The sequence below is a fragment of the Ictalurus furcatus genome, chromosome 2 (assembly GCF_023375685.1).
Source record: "Ictalurus furcatus strain D&B chromosome 2, Billie_1.0, whole genome shotgun sequence".
NCBI classification, from domain to species: domain Eukaryota; kingdom Metazoa; phylum Chordata; class Actinopteri; order Siluriformes; family Ictaluridae; genus Ictalurus; species Ictalurus furcatus.
The window spans coordinates 35,952,470-35,966,655 of NC_071256.1; the positions used below are offsets into that span (position 1 = coordinate 35,952,470).

At 41.0% G+C, this 14,186-nt stretch overlaps 1 pseudogene; it reads right to left on the reverse strand.

Moving 5' to 3' along the window:
* LOC128617747 (uncharacterized) overlaps positions 1–11,554 on the reverse strand; it is a 49,765-nt pseudogene extending 38,211 nt beyond the window's left edge.
* Positions 11,555–14,186: the final 2,632 nt, after the last annotated feature.

Consider the following 14,186-nt stretch of genomic DNA (forward strand, 5'->3'; position numbering starts at 1 on the left):
ATGAAAATAACTTTTAACTAAATAAGGGATTCTTATTTGAAAAAAAAAAAATAATGAAACAAAACAATGATTTAATTATTGTAATTATTACCGGATTGTGTCGAGCGATTTTGTAATAAAGTACACTGTGATTTTACACATTCGTGTCCTGCCTATCAACCTAGCACATACCACACAGTCGTCCGGTATGCCAAGACAGGTATGGAGGCTACCCAGACTGAAGCTGGTGGCACAAACTCTCCAGCCAAGCTAAAGGCCAATGCCAAGGTTTCTTCTGTCCAGCTTGAGGCTTGGACAGAGGTCTCTTCTGTCCAGCTTTAGGTCTGCACCAAGGTCTCTTCTGTGTAGCTTCAGGCCTGACCCTTAAGAAGAGCCGTGTTCTCCACCCCATCACTCCGACAAAGACGTTGTTGCTCTGCTCCTGACTCTGACAAGGACGTCATCTCACCTCCTGATGACTTGATGGATGACATCATTATAGTTCTGCCCCATGTGGACTTACTATATGACCTGACCAGCTGGCATGCTGATTTACCAAGCCCCCTAACTCCTGCCATGAGTAACCAGCCTGCTGGTATCCCAAGCTCCATGTCTCCTGTTGTGACCAGCTGGCTTGCTGATTTCCCAAGTCATCCCTCTGTCTCCTCCTGACTCTGCCGTGGACATCATTGTCCCCACACCTCCTTCCACCAGCAAGGAGATCTTTGCTCCATGGTCCTCTACCTCCACTCACTATCTGGACATTGTCTGCCTCATCATGGTTTGTTTAAATAGCCATGTGCTCTATGTTTTCACTTCCTGGTCCTCTCTCCACCCTTGTTGTTTAATATGCATGTCATCTGATTGTGTCCAGCTGTTTTGCGTTAGTTCTTGATTAATTTGCCTACTTATACCTTCTTGTGTCTTTGTATCTTTGCGAAGTCTCATGAATGTTATCATGCATTTCTAAGCCTTGTTTCATGGCTCCATGTATACTATTTCCTGCCTGTGTTTTTACCACTGCCATGGATGCTATGATTCTTGGATTAATCATAGTAAAGAGCACACTGATTTTACACACTTACGTCAACTCCACGGGCAACACCTTACACGCTCTCGCTTGGACTTCTGCCATCTATCTCACACTTTGTTTCTCTTATAATATCTTATCTTATTCTGTACACTCACGTAATGCCTTTCTGTCTTTTAACCTCGCTCTTTCTCTTTGTCTCTCAGTTCAGATTATTTCCAGTTCAACGACACTTTATTGGCACGAGTGTTTTATTGCGTTATTGCCAAAGCGAATATCGAGAGTTATAATATCAGGCCAATAATATCTAGCTTAATTTTCTCTCTCCCTCTCTTTCCTCATCTCTCTTAATCCCTTTTTTTCCTCTTGTTCTCATTTTGTCTGATTCTCCTTCTATCCTTACTATTTTGCTCTCTATTTATTTCTCCCTCCCTCCCTCCCTCTCTCTCCCTCTCTCCTGTCTCCTCTCTCATTCTTTTGCTCTCTCCTTACCTCACTCACTAGGTCGGTGTTTAGATTTTTTCCCCCTGCTATCTCGATTCTTTCTTTAGTCTTTTTAAACCATCGCTTACTCGTCAATGTCCTTGTGCTTTGCTATGTCTGCTTCTCTCTCTCTCTCTCTCTCTCTGTCTCTCTCTCTCTCTCTGAAAAGTTAATTTAGATGGCTGAGAATAAAGCAATGACGTGAAATAAATGAAAGCAATGTCTGAGGGATTAGAGCCTAGAGAGAGTGAGTGAGAGAGAGAGAGAGAGAGAGAGAGAGAAGAGGAGAATGAACAAGGGATGGACAAAGGTAGGGAGGGAGGGCGAGAGAGAAAAAGGATGGACAAACCCATTAAATCATACACAGGGCCTAGGGTCCACTTTCCTCTGATCGTTTTTGTACCCTTGACTGTGTTAGACACACACACACACGCACAACTCTCAGCCCCAAGTGTGCAACTCGTACTATTCCATTTCCCATTTCCATCTGCTACACACACACACACACACACACACACACACACACTCACCACACAAATTCTAAATGTAGTGGAGAAAAGGCTGATTGAAATGCATGTAATCAGAAGCAGAAGGCGAACTCCGAGTTTACATCAGGATCTCAGTCGTAGGCCCCGCCTACACATATACAGATATTTACAAAAACATAACCTTACGTAAAATCTTTGCGTTTTGGCCTCCATTTTGCCTTATGATCATACTGATGTGAATTCCTCACCTTCCTCCTGAACACCTCCTCCCTACTACACCTCGACCTCTCCCCAAAAAAGAGTGTCTAAAGTGTCTAAAACGTAAATGTTCATACAGTATGAGTGAACAGTTCTCAGAGGAGCACATGGTCAGTGTGTTGTTTTTTATTTATCCGGTCAAGGTCTAAAGAGAGAAACCAGCAACGATGAACTACAAAAGTACAAGGTTGTAATGCAGCAGCGAGCAACAAACATTCTCCATTAACATACTTTCAGATGTGTTGCAAGTAATTGACTTTTAAATAACGAAACAGTAGCGCTTCCGTAATTAGTAATGAATTACCATGCGTAATACTGTTCCACATCATTAACTACTGAAAAACAACAAGTCATTAGAAATGAGTTTGACTTTATTATTTAAACTTGTATCCATATAGTTGGAATAAACAGCAACCTTAAGTGAGTCATACAGTTGACGCTGTACAAATTCATTTATAAGCCATTTTCCAATGAATTATTATGTGTGTGTGTGTGTGTGTGTGTATATATATATATATACAGAATTTAAGCCTAACATTAAACTGATTTTTTTTTTTTTTAGTCTTTAGTTTTAGTTAACATAGAAAAAAGTTCATTATTGTATATATTGCTACGGTGAAGATTTCTGAAAGGGAGCATTTATTTAACAGAACAGAAGAAGCACTTTGTAACAATCGAATATAAAGATGTTTCTTCACATTTTCAGCTTCAGGCAAGATTACTTTGTGCGTTGGAGTTCCCCAGTAATGCATCAAGCTGTATTTTTTTTTCTTCAAGAGAGTAAGAGAGAGAGAGAGAGAGAGAGAGAGAGAAAGAGTGGCTTTGTGAGGGAATAACTGTTTATAATGGCTGAGTGATGACTTGTTTTGTAGATGTTCGGTAACATTAAATGTAACTACTGTATAAACAGATACTAATGAAGTTACTGGTGTATAATCAGGACAAACACACTTCCAGACTTGATGTTATTGGGAAATCATCGTTGACTGTTTTCCTAAAGGCACGCCCTGTCGTGTTTTATTCCTGACACGAAGAATTTCTTGAATCGAATACCAAGAAGTAAATATACGTTACAGTACGAGTCAGTCACTCAGCACTGTAATGTAATGACAAGTGAAATTAGAGGATGCTGATTTAATCTAGTTAAACAAGCTCTGTGTTTCACACTGATGTCAATGCTGAGGGCTGTTATTGTGTAAATCTAAGAGCCTCTGCGCCTCAAGGCCAGACCGCTAGCTCTTCTTGGACCAGATGAGCTGGTCTAAATGCTAAAACAATTATGTCAAGCAGATGCAGAGCTTGTCAGGAAGGGACAGAAGAAGCCATGCTGGATTGACATGACAACTAAGGGTGCGAAGGATCTTTAGAGCGTACAGAAATCCATCCGTATACATACACTTATGTACACAGCAAACTAGCGACTTCGTTTCCCAGAATTCACCGCAAAGTACAAACATGGCCGACGACTACAACTCACAGAAGTACACACAGACACATCACCTGCTCCTGAGGACTAATCACACACCTATAGCATTAGCTGTTTAGGAATTTTTTTTATTCCGTTTCTTATTGTTAATTGCACAGAAATGATTCTTGTAGATCTTATTAATATGCTTATCAAATTCAGAGTCTAGGCATACGAATATGAATTTGCTCTAGGTGTGTCTGTTTTTCTGAGCCAAAGATCGCACTGGATCGCTTTTAGATCGCAACTCAGGGAAATCGACTTGGTACGCTTGGAGTACAGTGGGGATAATATACATCAAGCGTGCAACTCAATGCCACACTCTGTTTAGTGCTCCAAATATCAATCTGTGTCTGTATGTGGGTGTGGCTTAAACTGTAAGAGGCTTTTATTAATATATTAAATATGAACTCTAACACTACATTTCTGGAAACAGAGGATAAGCCTGGCGAAAAAAAAAAAAAAAAAAACTCAGGATAGAAATTGCAGTGCTGTCAGCATTGTGTTTGCATTTTTCGAAGAAATTTTGTTGGTTCTATTTCCCAAAATATGAACAAAGCAGTAGCCTAATTTAACCACCGGGAACCTGACCATGCAGTTGCTCGCTCACACCGGCATGAAAGTAAAAAAAAAAATAAAAAAATTCCGGCATCCTGTGGGATTCTAGCCCTGATGTCATTTGAACTTTGTCATTTGTGCCTCCACTTTGTATCTGTATCTGTTTATGACACATCATCTTCACATTCTGAATTATGTATCTGTTTACATCCCTAATATTCTGTATATTGACTGTAATGTGAAACAGTATGCTGTAATGAACAGGTCATGTGTGGAGTAATTGCTTACTTTGGCTTTTGCGTTTGCATTACTATCCGGATGTAGACCTCTAATGAGCAAGCCAGACAGTGACAGTGGTGAAGAAAAACTGCCTGAGAAGACATCAGGAAGAAACATTGAGAGAAAGCAGACTGAAAAGGGAACGTGTCCTCTTCTGCGAAACACCAGATAGTGGGATTGTACTGTAATATACAGGTGAAAATACAGGTGTAAAAGAAAAGACAAATCGTACTAAATGTGAGCAGATTGTAAATAAGAGTCCTGAGATGAGCAACAGGACAGTCTTTATGATTACAGCAGCAGTATCCAGGGAAGATCATCCACTCCAGCAAGGGTCTTAGGCGTTCCCTGTATTTTTTTGGAAGTGCCAGTCTTGCTCAAAAGCCCAACTCTGACTCTTTGTGCGTCCTGGGATTTCCATCAGATCCTTAAGTGCTGAGCGAACACTAATCAGAACTTTATGATAATGTAGATGCAAATAAAAATATTAAAATATCTGTGTGAGGAGAGTCTGAAAATATCTCAGGTCAACGTGCGGCATAAAGTGGGTACAGGGGTCGACGGGTCATAATCGAGTCAGCAGAGCTTGCTTAAAAATATGCACATGCATTAATAAAGCATCGAGTTCGCAGACACAAGTTGAGAAAATTGTCAAACTATATATATATATATATATATATATATATATATATATATATATATATATATATATATATATATATATATATATGTGCTTACGACTTATTCATTCATCTTCAGTAAGTGCCTTATCCTGGTCAGGGTTGTGGATCCGGAGCGTATCCTGGGAACACTGGGTGTGAGGTCAGAATACACCCGGGATAGGATGGCAGTCCATTGTAGGTGGACAGATGGCAACCCGAGATCTGGATTTAAAAAGAGACCCTGGAGGTGAGAGATGCCAGCATGCTGTCCTCAAACCATTCATTTGGCTTTCCAGTGTACCTGGAACTCCAACAAGGAAATACACCATGGAATAGTTCTGGATCATCTGGCTCCACAACCAATCCAGGAACAACAGAATTCCCTGCTGCAGCAAAATGATTCAACCCCCATTGTAAATCAGGTTTATTGTCAAAATGTACAGACTTTCAGCTGTTTGCGATGAACAAATCAAACAAAAGCAGTTGAAATAGTTCAAGTGGTTTCCTCAAATTCAACTGAAAATGCAACTTATAATGACTTCTCCAGTCTCAAAATTATCCCCCCCCCGAAAAGTATCAATCATACCTAATGCTAAACTAATCAAGGGCTTCATTAGTTCCACCAGGTGTGCTTAAACATTAATAATGTCAGCTATCTTTTATTTAGTCTTAGTTATAGTCCTGTGTCAAATATCCTTGATAGTTTTTTTATCATATTTAGTCAACCTTATCCTGTTTGTTTTTTTGTCACGTTTTTTAAAGTCTGAGCATTTTAGTCTTATCTTAGTCAGCGAAAACTGTATTTTAGTCTAGTTTTAGTCACTGGAAACTGTAGACATTCTTAGCCATGAGATTCTTCTTTGTCTTCTTCTGCTTCTTATTATTATTACCACTCCCTTACTAGCGGTCTTAATATAGCTTAATAAAACAACAATCACCAAGACGCTAACCTACCTCAATTTCTTCGTGGTTAGCCTTCATATGCAACTTGATGTTTGTTTGGATTCTTTCCAGATATCGCGTGTTCACATTGCTTCCCTTCCGAAATAACAAGGCATTTGATAAATAACAAGCCTCATTACGGAGAAAATGGTCCCAAATATCAGATCTTATTTTTTTCCCCGAGTCCAACTGCTGCTGCCATTATTTAACGAACATTAGCTTGAAAGCTACTCCCCCACTGTGCTTGCTTAGTGATGATACTGTATGCTGCGCTCAGCACAGGAAAGGAAACTGCGACTCATGCCATCCAATAAACAGGATATTTGGATTGTAATTTAGAATGAAAGAAAAAAAAGAAAAAAAAAAGGACAGTCTATACTATTTTGTCTTCTCTTTTTTTTTATGTCGACAAAAATAAAGAGAGCTTGTGGTACAGTTTATTTTTGTCTTTTTTTCGTCAACAATACTGCGTGCTGAGATCGTCACAATTAATGCTGAATGACGTCGGTGTCGTCTCGTCATCGTCTCGTCTTAGTCGTGGAAAAAATAAATAATTGTAACCAAAATGGACACTAGTTATACGCCAACACAAATACAAACCGAAAGCTTTTGCCCGTGTTTAAAGTACCAACTTGGAAATATCTGACTTAAGAGTTTAATAGAAAAGAACATCAGCCTGTTCTGAAAAGTCTCGTTTACCGCCGGTGAATGCTGACCATGGACTCATGATTGACCCTGACATTAACATTAACAAGCGTATATGTGTGTGTGAGAGAAAGAGAGTGAAAGAGCAAGAGAAGAAGACAAAGAGAGATCGAGAAAGCTGGCCTTTATCAAAGTCAGAAGCTGCCCTTTTCTCCATCGGCAGCTCGGGTAAGTTCGGCTCTATAAATCTGCTGACAGCGTGAAGAGATTTCTGGAGATGTTTGGATTGTGGCATGTGAGAAGAGCTGACCCATGTCCACACACACACACAATTATTTATTGTATGGATGCAGAGAGTCCATGACTTATCGTTGACCTCCTTTGTCAGTGTAAGTGGCTGGGCATTTGGGCGAATACGTTAAACGTTGCACGTCTCTCTCTGCTTCAGTAGCACAAACTCACAAAACAAGCTGAATTACTGATAATTGCTCACATTCCGGCAGTGTCGGATCCAATCAGTGCAGTGAAACCACACACAACGCTAATACACACACTCTTCCTGTTTGGCCAGGCCTGTAAACTCAGTACTGATGTCTTTTTCTAGAGAGCAGATGGGATTAATGTAATTTGGTGCAAGAATTAAGGAAAGGACCGGAAACAAGAGCGCTGGTAATATCCGCGCCAATGTATTTGCATTTATCTACATGTCATGCGAGTTGTTTGGGAGAAAAATCCAAGATATAGCCAAATCCAGGCATCTTCTTATTAAACATTTCACATCCCAGCTTATTTTTCCAGACGTCGTTCTTAATACATCATATTAGGTGAATAATAAAAACACTCAAAAGAATGCTGTTATTGGAAAATAATCAGTAACAAGGTGGTGTTATGTGCCCTTAGGTGTGAAGGAGTGTGTGAACACGTGTGTGATGCCCTACCATGGAGTGGTGTCCCATATGCTCTAGACTCCAGATCCACCACAATTCTGACCAGGATAAAGGGCTTACTGAAGGTGAACAAACAAATAAATAAATAATAACTAACAACCACACTGCCCATCAAAAGTTTTTGAAAACCTAGAGTTTCTTACATCTTATTACAGTTTAATCACTATTAAAGCAATTAAATAAAGAAAGCTAAATCTGCTTAAAACTTATTAACAGCTCACTCTGAGATCCTAAAGGGACTGTAAATGAGTGCTTTATTAAAGGCAGGCGCACTCATGCTAATATTAACTGCAAAACATAAATATGTGGCGTGCCTGAAGTGCTTAATTAGAGTGATAAAAGGTTTTTGGCCTTTTTTTTTTATTATTATTATTAGTTTAGATTCTAGATTGTTCCAATGAAATTAGGTCTAACAATTCTCAATTCACTAAATCTGTAATGTGCGGTCAGATGCTAGTGTGTAAAATTAGCATTAGGGGATGTACGACAATATATGAAGCTGGGGTCAATACACATAGGCATATTTAATAAATAAATAAATAAAAAATGGAAAAATGCATAATCAAATACAATAAGAGCTGGAAAACAAGCCGGAAATGAACAGGAATAGACTTTGAGATGAGACAAATTAACACAATGGTATACACAGACAAACTAATGAAAGATAGAACTAAGACCGTGCGGCTGTGGATCAGGTGGTAGAGCGGGTTGTCCACTAATCGTAGGGTTGGCGGTTCGATTCCCGGCCCACGTGACTCCACATGCCGAAGTGTCCTTGAGCAAGACACTGAACCCCAAGTTGCTCCTGATGGCAAGTTAGCGCCTTGCATGGCAGCTCTGCTACCATTGGTGTGTGAGTGAATGGGTGAATGAGACACAGTGTAAAGCGCTTTGGATAAAAGCGCTATATAAGTGCGCCGTTTAAGACCAGGTGCACACATATGGGAAATTAACCAGTAACAAGACCCCAAGGAGACAGAACCAAAGCCAAAACAAAACAAAACAAAAATTCATGCATTGCTGTGTTCTGAGGGGATTCCTGATAAAACCTTTAATAATCAACATTTATTGATTCCTTATTCCTTGGTTATGTTAGAGTGTTAAAAATGTAGTCATTTAAACAAAAGGTTTAAATTGCCTATAGGCAACTTGATTAGCAGCAACTTTCATATTAGCTTATCTCCAGCACCTCAGCATTTTTTAAAAATATATAATTAAACGTCCTTGTGGACCCCCTGGTTGTACCAGGGGCGCAACTTGGCCTGGGCATTCAGGACTTAAGCCCTGAAGATTTTCCTTTAGCCCTGAATAATTCTCCACTTGGAGCGGTGGAATTTTCAATAACTTCAATGAATGGAGGTCAATCAGACAGGGTTTAAAGAAAAATACATGAAAATACTCGTGTGTTATTGGCTCACACAGCTCTCAATTCTGCCAGACGCTAGCTCTCACAGTCAGTTAGTGTGAGGGGGAAAATAGATATATGCCCACATTTTTCTAATAAAGAGGTTGTATCTGAAACACTAACGTCCTCTGATGCTGAGCAGGAAAAGAAGGTTTGTACATGTCTACATGAGTTCCAAGTTATGTGATCATGATATGAGAAGAGCATAAGGACAGCTAACATACTTTGCATGGTGCTGTAGCAGCTAAACCCATAGTTTAAACGACCCATAGTTGTGACCCTCTTGGCTAGGGACACCAAACTAGCCTAGTCTCGTGTTAGATAGCCAAAAAGTTAGGTGAAACTACCATTATTATGGATTTTGAGGATTTTCCAATATATAGGCCTAGTAATAATGCTAGTAAGTATCTGATATGATGCTGGTTTGAGACATTCGAGTGGTTGGAATACTCATGTGCAGATTATATGGCAAATCAAATCCAAATCCCGTCCTTCCTTCTCCAATTTTCACATTTTTTTAAGCAATTAGGCCTCACGTGCAAGAGGAAAAGTAAATGCATGGAAACGATCTATTTTGAAGTACGTTTTTAACGTTTTTCATGGAGGAGAATCTGGGCTCAGTTCCGAATGATCAACATTCCAGCTAACGCCCCACATTTCTGTCTGAACCACAATTCTATACAAGTGTGTCACTTTTACTGCTCATAAATTCCTCATTAAATGTTTTTTCTTTCCTAGGATTTTTTCCCTTATCGTTCTCCCTGCTATTCCTCGGACACTTTTAAAAGGAAGACTACATTTCTTTATTATTAGATTTAATCATTCTTATCATGTCTACTATTAGGTTTATGTGCATTCCTCCTGTGTGCTCTAGCAATAAAGATTGTGTGTTTGTTCACTTATTACCAATCCAAGCATGATGAATTACAACTGGCTTGAAAAACAAGCAAGTCAACCGACCCCACCTCTTCTGCTGAAGCTACTCGAGCCTTGTTAGTTGACATGGGTCAGAAGCGAACAGGCAGAGCTCATTTCAGGTCCTGAAAAATGCAGACAACGGCTGAAATAAAGAAACATGCCCGAATTTATGTTAAATGTAATTACCACAGATCTGGAAACAACTTTTTTTAAACAAATGCAACTGCTTTAAGCTATTGCCTTAACAAAATTCTGAATTCACCCACATAAGAGAGATGCTGATCTCCTTTATTGAGCTGTTTCATGAAGGTCCACCACAAACCACGATAATGCAATAAGACAACATCCCTATACACAGCACTAAACAGAGCAGAGAACAGCTCGCACTGCTAGAGATCGTTCCAGCGGCGCTAACTAGCCAGACAGAGCAGAGGCCAACACAACATCCGACGCAAAATTAGAGTTGTGCTCACAGCTATGAATACAACGATCTTCATAGAGACATAATTCAATTTCTCAGGTAAGATCATTTCGCTTTCGAAGTTAAGAGAATACTTTAAATTTCCCTTCTGGGATCACTAAAGTCATACAGCAGCAAAGAAATAGAAATAACACAAGAGACTATAAGTAAGATGAAGACTAAATAATATTAGTCTATTTTTATCGATCTAAGAAGTGAAATCTTTGTCCTTTTTTACAGTGAAAGAACAAACGAGTTTTTGCCATCCTGCGTATCCACGTATGTTGCTTTTGAATAGAATGTGTATTGTTTTCTTCATTAAATGATCTTTTAAAATGTAAATATGGGCATTGTGTGTAGACACACAATGTCTACAAATCAGATATTCATGAATCCAAGTATGAAAATAAGCCACTGAAGTACATTTCAACATGAACGGAGTCATAGGGTTGCACGGTATTATTTCATTTTGTAAATTTGAATTATGTATTAACACAATATTGCGTAGTATGATGCTACTACTTGGTATCGGGATACTTTAGCTGGTACAGTTTTGTACTCCTTTGCTTTGCGCCATATGTCGCTCCCCTTTCCTGCTCGACGGAGGACATTGCTCCCCCCTCATGTTAGGTGGAGAGCATCACTCCTCCCTCCGGCCTCGTGGAGGACCTTGCTTCCCCCCTCATGTTAGGTGGAGAGCATCACTCCTCCCTCCGGCCTCGTGGAGGACCTTGCTCCCCCCCTGGGCTGGCGGAGAACTTCGCTCCCCCCTCTGGCCTCACAGAGGACCTTCTTCCCCCCTTCTGGCCTGGCGGAGAACTTCGCTACCCCCTCTGGTCTCGTGGAGAGCGTCACTCCCCCCTCTAGCTTCATGGGGAACGACACTTCCCCCTCGGGCTCCGCTTTGAGCTTCAATCCTCTTGCTGGCTGCACAGTAACTGTCGCTCCACATTCAAGCCAGGCTGGGGATATCACGTCATCTCTCTGCGATGCGGAAGAGACTGCCCCATACCTGAACCTCAGAGAGCACGCCATGTTCCTGTCCGAGGTCGATGACACGGCCAACCAAGTTCTGCTCATGCGTGAGTCTGCTGACACGGCCAACCAAGTTCTGCTCATGCGTGAGTCTGCTGACACGGCCAACCAAGTTCTGCTCATGCGTGAGTCTGCTGACACGGCCAACCAAGTTCTGCTCAAGCCTGAGTCTGCTGACACGGCCAACCGAGTTCTGCTCATGCGTGAGTCTGCTGACACGGCCAACCAAGTTCTGCTCATGCGTGAGTCTGCTGACACGGCCAACCGAGTTCTGCTCAAGCCTGAGTCTGCTGACACGGCCAACCGAGTTCTGCTCATGCGTGAGTCTGCTGACACGGCCAACCAAGTTCTGCTCATGCGTGAGTCTGCTGACACGGCCAACCAAGTTCTGCTCATGCGTGAGTCTGCTGACACGGCCAACCAAGTTCTGCTCAAGCCTGAGTCTGCTGACACGGCCAACCGAGTTCTGCTTACACTAGAGCAGGGGTGGGAAATCTTATCCGGAAAGGGCTGGTGTGGGTGCATGTTTTCATTTCAAACCAAGCAGAAGCCACCCCTGATGGCGTTTGTGATTTAAACCCCTCGTGTATATACGCACTTCGCGAAGTATTGAGCGTATTCACCATACCAAGCTTCCAGTTTCTCATTTTATGCTTTGCCTTGCCTGTTTCATGCCCGTTTGCCAATCGCCTGACCCTTTGCCTGTTCTGACCACGCCTGTGTTTCACGATATGGATTTGTCTGCCCATCTCTTGTCTAATAAAGCTCTTATCTGCACTTGCATCCATCTCAAACTCCATTAAGTGATAGTAACTTAAAAGTCTAATATCCAAATTGGCTAGTAATTTAAAAAAAAAAAAAAAGAAGGTAATTTCATACCCTTGTGGCAATTTTTGATTCAACTTCAACTACAGTCTGTGAATGTGCACTGGTTCCATTTCAGAATGAGAGAATTAGGGGAGAGTGAGGGACTGCTGGTAAAGTAGATTGTGGCAGGTGTGCGATGCAAGTGGAGCTGGAGCTGGCTGAAGCTTGAGGCAGCTTTGGACATTAAGGGTGCAGAACACATATTTCCATTGTCAGATTTCTTTAAAAAAAAAAAAGGTTGACACACCAGGACATGCTAAATGCATTATTTGTGTTAAAGCTATCAACTACGGCAGTAAGGGCTCACATGCCATTTTGGCTCACTGTCAAACAGATCGCCATAAGCAGAGAGTCGACATTTTATCAAGTCGCAGTATTAGTGTGATACAGGTCTCAGTAAGTGAAACACCAACAGCAGCAGTAGCAAAAGAGACACCAGCATCTGAAAATATACCAATGCCTCTTGCTGACCGTGTGAAAAATGCAGAGGTAGGTGTAGTTGTGTAGGTCAGCTTAACACTTTTCTGCATATTGAAAGTGCTAAAAAAATTTTCAATGAGCATTTCAAGACCAATGAGTTGACAAATTCTTGTGAAAGCAAGTTTCTCTTCATGCTGTCATGGAAAGTGAAACTGATTTCTTTAGTTAACTTTATTATTGTGTTTATGGTCCTGGGCACCATAGCAGAGCACTTCCTCCTGCTCACTATGGCACCAGTCCTTGTGGAGCTTGCCCGAAATCTTGCCACTGACAAAGTTGCTCTTAGTGGCATGAAGCCATCACGCACAGCTGCAACATACAAAATGATTTATAGCTTGGGAAGGACCTTTTCAGAGAGAATGTTTACCAACATAAGGAAGTGGCCATTTTACATAAATGAGTCCACCAGTACCAGCAACAAGAAGGTCCGCTCTATGCTGGTGAGCTACTACCATGAAGATCTGGAGAAGGTTGTCGTGGAACACCTGGGGTCTACTGAGGTGATGAAGGTCAGTGCTGCCAACTTGGAACATGTTTTGTGCCATTTTTTCCAAGACAATAAAATCCCCCAGTCAAACATGATCAATGTGATGATGGACTTGTGTAATGTCATGAGAGGAAGCAAGGCTGGCCTTGAAACCAGGAACTGTCAGTCTTACTGCCCAGCCCTCCTTGATGTGGATGGAGATTCCTCTCATCACGTTCACAATGCAGCCAAAGTGATTGTGGAGCCCTTTGCAAGCCACCTTGAGGGGCTCTTCATGGATCTTCACCCTGACCATCAATGGAAAAGCAAGAGGACTACGGCTGAGGAGGGAAAAAAAGCCCAGGCTCGAGCACGCTGCAAAACTAAGAAAACGTGCACTTGAGGCTCTAGTACAGGACAAAAAGAGGAAATAAGGACAGAAGAAATACACACTCTCTCTCTCTCTTACTCTCGCTCATGTAACACAAGCTGTTTTCCATTTGAATTGTCTGGTGTCTCACATCTTTGTCACCTTTTTTTTTTTTTACCCCTGATGAGTTTGCATCCCTGTCTATGGTATCGTGACAACCGTACATGTTAGCAGAAGCATGCTGTTCTGCAGGCTCTCGTTAAGATTTGTACTCTTAAGATGAAAATATATATATTTTTAAAAAAAAATTAGGAATCAACATGTGTAGAAATAAATTTAGGGTCAATAAAATATCCTTTAAAATTGAAAATCCTGCTGATTTCCCATCGTCCTTTACTCTTTAATGTTTAAAAAATAAAAACACTTAGTAATCCATATTAGCAGTACAC